Here is a 6,000-nt window from a genome sequence, read left to right as displayed (position 1 = left end):
TATGTTTCTATAATTATCAGTCATCTGTGATAGTCAGGGTGGAGTTCCCCTTTAGGGCTGGCAGTGATCGATCAGTTATCGGCTCGGTCTGTCTCCGCCTCTCCAGCGCCACCTAGCGGCCCCCCGGAGGAGTCCCATCTAAAGGGATGCCGGGGCTGCTCTCTCCGCAGGCGCCGTGTAGTCTGAACAACAACATGAACAGCCGTTCATCTTCGGAGACTTTTGGCGTCTCCTTTGTGCGCCTGCGCAATACAGGGCGGATACTATCTGATGGGAAACGTTTCTCGACAGGACGTTTGTGTTCTCACTTCATCCACACAGAGCGGAGAAGACGGGAGAGATCCACTAATCCTGATCACCGGAGGACGGAGCACACTACATCCCCGGGACTCCGCCTCTCCTTCCCGGGATCACACTCAGCCCGGTGCCGCCTGGAGCTCCGTGAGGATCAACTGATGAGAGCCGCGTGTGTGATCCGCTGAGAGCCGGAGAGACACCGAGAACTCCCGCTGGATGTCACCCGCAGCTGCCTGACTACCCATCACCATGGGGTAAGTGTGTGCTGGGGACCCCCCCTACTTGTACATGGTTCAGTCCTCCCACTACCACCTCTAGTCCCCCCCTGTATAATGTGTAGTAATGGCGGAGTCCCCCCCCTGTATAATGTGTAGTAATGGCGGAGTCCCCCCCCTGTATAATGTGTAGTAATGGCGGAGTCCCCCCCCCTGTATAATGTGTAGTAATGGCGGAGTCGTCCCCCCCCCTGTATAATGTGTAGTAATGGCGGAGTCGTCGTCCCCCCTGTATAATGTGTAGTAATGGCGGAGTCGTCCCGTCCCCCCCCCCCCCCTGTATAATGTGTAGTAATGGCGGAGTCCCCCCCCCTGTATAATGTGTAGTAATGGCGGAGTCCCCCCTGTATAACGTGTAGTGATGGCGGAGTCCCCCCTGTATAACGTGTAGTAATGGCGGAGTCCCCCCTGTATAACGTGTAGTAATGGCGGAGTCCCCCCTGTATAACGTGTAGTAATGGCGGAGTCCCCCCTGTATAACGTGTAGTAATGGCGGAGTCCCCCCTGTATAACGTGTAGTAATGGCGGAGTCCCCCCTGTATAATGTGTAGTAATGGCGGAGTCCCCCCCCCCCTGTATAATGTGTAGTAATATTGGGGGGTCACCCAGTTCTGTATGTGATCATCCTGGGGGGGGGTGATCTCTCTGTAGTAGGGGCTCCATTCATGACTTCTCATCTCTGATCAGATTTGTACACTTTGCTGTCACCAAGTGTGGGGCCCCTAATGTGGAATACGGGGGCCCCATATACATGAGAGTAGCGCTGTGTCATGTCTTGCACTTTGTAGGAAGGGACGATCGTACAATTCAGAAGGGAGTTCTGTCACATTCCCTTTTCACTTTATTGAGGACTTGCCCCCCCCCGAGGTGTATCTGAGTGTGTGTGTGTTCCCACGTCTCGTGTTTTAGGGCAGCCTATTAATATCAATGGGCAGCCATGTTTGTGTGAAACGTACAATAAAGGTGCAGATGGGATTTTTGAAATCGCTTCCCAACAATCCGCATTATATTGCAGTGCGGTGCATATTGGTGGGTGTGAATACTCGTGTGATTGCTGCATGTGTGGGGATGGCATTAAAAAAGTCAACGGCAACCAGAATTGTCTGAAAAAGTCGGGGGGGGGGGTGGTTTGGTGCGGGAGAACGTGTGATTTTATGTGCCGTCACATGGGTGCTGAGCCCCGCACAGTGTGATGGGACGTTTATCTGTTTGGTGTGGAGCTGCATGTATGGAGACACAGCTGTGCTGAGATTGGAAGTAACACCCGCTACACATGATGAGATTATCACACAAAGGATCGTCTGGGTTTTTTACAGGCAAGTCTCACATCAAAAATGAAGAGTTTATTAAAGTTACAAAAACTCTCGTATGACAGAATACAAATTTGGAAGTCATGTCATGTATTGTATTGTATTGTATTGTATTTTTGTATGTTACTATGTTTTTAATAACAAGCTGTATGTTTGGAAGTTTTTAAATTTTAAAAATATACACTCCCTGCTGCTGCCTCTGCAACTGAAGAGGGTGCTAGTAGTTGAGTGCTCATCCATGGAGTTTTACCGCCCCCCCCCCCCAACCTCACATGTACGTTTGGGATGTCATTAACAGTAAATGGCAGAACATGCGGGGTTTGCACGTTTCCTGTACAAAACAAAACAAATACAAGTTTCCAGGGTGGATATAAGCAATGATTTATTAAAAAAAATAAAAATCTGATTATCTTTATTAGGGATGCACCGAATGGGTTTTTGGTACCGATACCGAAAATCTTATTTGATCCCGAAAACCGATACCGAAACGATACCAACAGTGACTGTTTTTAAAACTATTTTTATACTGGAGATGGTAAGATACTGAGGAGACGGTACCGGTGATGGCCAGAGACTGGGGAGACGGTACAGGAGACGGTCAGAGACTGGGGAGACGGTCAGAGACTGGGGAGATGATCAGAGACTGGGGAGACGGTACAGGAGATCAATGCAGCCTCGCCAGTGTCCCCGGTAGTGCAGCCTGTGTCCCCATTGCAGCCAGTGAAGGGAGAGGAGAGCCACCGCCGCCTGTTAGATTACAGCGCCGGGAACATCACAGCTTTCATTTTATTAGCTGTGTGTTCCCTGCTGCATGCCGTCACAGCCCCTCCCCCTTGTCCGGGCAGGCACTTTGATAGACAGATCACCCGTCACATACAGCCCCTCCCCCTTGTCCGGGCACTTTGATAGACAGATCACCCGTCACATACAGCCCCTCCCCCTTTTCCGGGCACTTTGATAGACAGCTCACCCGTCCCATTGGACGGGTGAGCTGTCTATCAAAGTGCCCGGAAAAGGGGGAGGGGCTGTATGTGAAGGCGCGCAGCGGGGGAACACACCGCTATTGAAATGAAAGCTGTGATGTTCCTGGAGCTGTAATCAAACAGGCGGCGGCTCTACTATCTTCTACGATATAGGAAGCCCCCCTGATAGACGACACCAGGGGTGGGGACGGAGCCCTGCCCCATTTTCGGCGCCAGTATCGGCAAGAATTCTCTTTCGGCTTTTTGCCGAAAGGGCCATTTTCGGCCGATATGTTTCGGCGACCCAAATTTCGGTGCATCCCTAATTTTAATTTTTTTTTCCCTGTTTTTAAATCCTTCTTTTTTTTTTGTTTTTTTTAAACAAAATTTATTTTAATGAAATGCTTTTGGAGTAAAAATCTACCTAAAGATAGTCTTCTATTTAAGATACATTAATTATTAGGTTTATTCAGCATGAAATGGAGCTTAGTTATGTAGCATGAGGCTGTATATTCTGTGATGTTTACATTTTTGGATTTTAATGAATCCAAGCTCTGCAGGCTGAGATAACATGCACTGCATTGATGCATTCGCACAATTTCACAGTAACCATGAGATAAAACAAAGTTCAGGAATATTTCTTTATCCCATTGTTTTGCAAATCTATGTACACTACAAACTGTATGATTGAATCAGTTCTGATATCGCTGTTTTACTAACCTGACAGCTTATTATTCTAAATAGGAAACCTTCATTTTGTTTGCAAATATTAAAGATTCTAACTACCAGCAAGAATAAGTCCTTACATTTAAAGAGCACCTGTCATTTCAGATCCATCATGGCAACACCTGTAAGTGGGCATCCACTCACCTGCTGCCGCCACGTCCCTCACCTTGTTGTGTCACTGCCACATCACCAGCCTTCCCATTAAAGTGAATGGGACTGTCGGTGAGTCTACAGCGGGTCAGAGGAGGATCTATTGCAGGACAGAGATGACAGTTGCTCTTTTAAAATTATGATATAAATCAAGATTTTTTTTTTTTTACTAGTGATTTAAATCAAATCCACCCTGTAATGAGCCTTTTTCTGTAGTTGGGCCTTATTCTGCCTTCACACCAGTGCAGCACCTGGCCGGGCGCAAAATCCCACCTTTTTGGCACGCATTTTAGAACTTGTGAAACCCAACACGGCGCACTTGTAGTGTTATGCCGCGTACACACGAGCGGACTTTCTGGCAGACTTGGTCCGGCGGACCAGAGTCCGCCGCACAATCCGATCGTGTGTAGGCTCCGGCGGACTTTTTTTTTCCCCAAAAGTCCGCCGTACCTACATTTGAAGCATGTTTCAAATCTTAGTCTGCCGGACTCAGTTCCTGACGGAAAGCCCATTCGTCTTGTTCGTCTGTATGCTTGTCCGACGGACCAGATACGACGCAAGGGCAGGGTATTGCATCTTGCGCTCGCTGCAATAGGAAAAACACATTCTCCTTTTGCGGCGAGTGCGGGGCATACCAGGCCCTTAAGTCTGGTATGGATTTTAAAGGGAACCCCCTACGCTGAAAAAATGGAGTGGGGTCCCCCCCTAGAATCCATACCAGACCCCGATCCGAGCACACAGCCCGGCCGGTCAGGAAAGGGTGTGGAGACAAGTGAGCACCCCCCCCCCCCCCCAACCACAAAGCACCTTGTCCCCATGTTGATGAGGACAAGGGCATCTTCCCGACAACCCTGGCCGTTGGTTGTCAAGGTCTGCGGGCGGGGGGCTTATCGGAATCCGGGAGCCCCCTTTAATAAGAGGGCCCCCAGATCCCGGCCCCCCACCCTTTGTGAATGAGTATGGGGTACATGGTACCCCTACCCATTTACCTAGGGAAAAAGTGTCCATAATAAAACGCACTACACAGGTTTTTAAAATAATTTATTAGACCGCTCCGGGGGGGGGGTTCTTCTTACGGCTTCGGGGGTCCCTCCGGTTCCTCCTCTCCCAGCGTCCGGTTGGTTCTTCTCCGCTCTCTCTGGCCTCTTCTCCCAGTGTTCCAGTTCTTTTGCCAACTCCTCCGCTATCTTCATGCCGCTCTTTTGCCAGCGGAGGCCCGGACTTCTGGCTTCTTGGCTTCTGGGCTCCTTCTCTTCTTCTCCTCTTCTTCCGATGTTGACACGAGGGTCTCTCAGGCTGGAATGCTCTCTGAGCGCTCCGATGTGACTTATATAGGCTGAGACCCCGCCCCCTTATGTCGTCACAGTCCCTGGGCATGCTGGGACTGTGACGTTTTAGGGGGGCGTGGTCACCGGGTGATGTGTCCCACCAAATGCAGCCTTGCCAGTGTCCCATCGAAACCCCCCCCATTTTCCGTGGGAGCACAGCGGTACTTACCTTGCTGTGTTGTCCTCTCCTGCGGTGTCTCCTAACACAGCGGCTAAAAAGGAGTCCGCTCCGGCTCCTCATACTTCCGGTTTTCTCTCTCCCGGGCACAATGGGAGAGGGAAATCAGGAAGTGACATCAAACTCAGATGTCAATCAAACCGCCCGGCCGTAGTAATAGATACTACAAGCACCGGGCGGAAGCTACTCAGCGCTTCGGAAAGTGCCGCAAGGCGGGATAAAAGCCTGCAAATGAAGCGGCGCATCTGCAATCTCGTGATTGCATAGGCGTGGCGCTTCCCATAGTGCACTGTGTCCGGCGTCCGAACACAGTGCACTTAAGATCCTTTTTTGTATTTTTTTTTTTTTTTTTTTTAACTGCCTGGAGGGGGGGAGGGGGGGGGGGCGGCGCTCATGCTCCCCCTATAGACGGGCCGCCACTGCATGTCAGAATTTTAGTGCGTCTCAATGCGAAGCAACACAAATGCGACCCTGTGAAAACACTGTCCACTGCAGTGCACATACAGTAATTGACACAGCATTGATACGCATTCATGAGGTTTCAAAAAATACATCCAACTTTTGTTTAGTCCAATTTTAAGATGTCTTCTAAGGCTAAGATTTTTGTCACTTAATTTTTTGACTGTTCATTACTAATTACAGTGCCTGAAAGTATTCATACCCCTTGAAAATTTTCCACATTTTGTCATGTTACAACCAAAGACGTAAATGTATTTTATTGGGATTTTTTTTTTTTAAATCAGAAAGGTTTTTATTTTGCATAGGGACCAAAAT

The 6,000-nt window shown here is 49.2% G+C and overlaps 1 long non-coding RNA gene across 1 annotated transcript in view; it reads left to right on the top strand.

Moving 5' to 3' along the window:
- Positions 1-234: 234 nt before the first annotated feature.
- Positions 235-6,000, top strand: part of LOC141131451 (uncharacterized) — a 110,529-nt gene continuing 104,763 nt past the window's right edge. The window contains exon 1 of the long non-coding RNA XR_012242777.1: positions 235-551. This is a non-coding gene — a long non-coding RNA (uncharacterized lncRNA). The remainder of the gene's footprint in view (positions 552-6,000) is intronic.

Source organism: Aquarana catesbeiana, linkage group LG03, assembly GCF_042186555.1.
Source record: "Aquarana catesbeiana isolate 2022-GZ linkage group LG03, ASM4218655v1, whole genome shotgun sequence".
NCBI lineage: Eukaryota > Metazoa > Chordata > Amphibia > Anura > Ranidae > Aquarana > Aquarana catesbeiana.
Note: the sequence above shows the minus strand (reverse complement) of the source record. Positions and strands in the feature narration are given on the sequence as shown.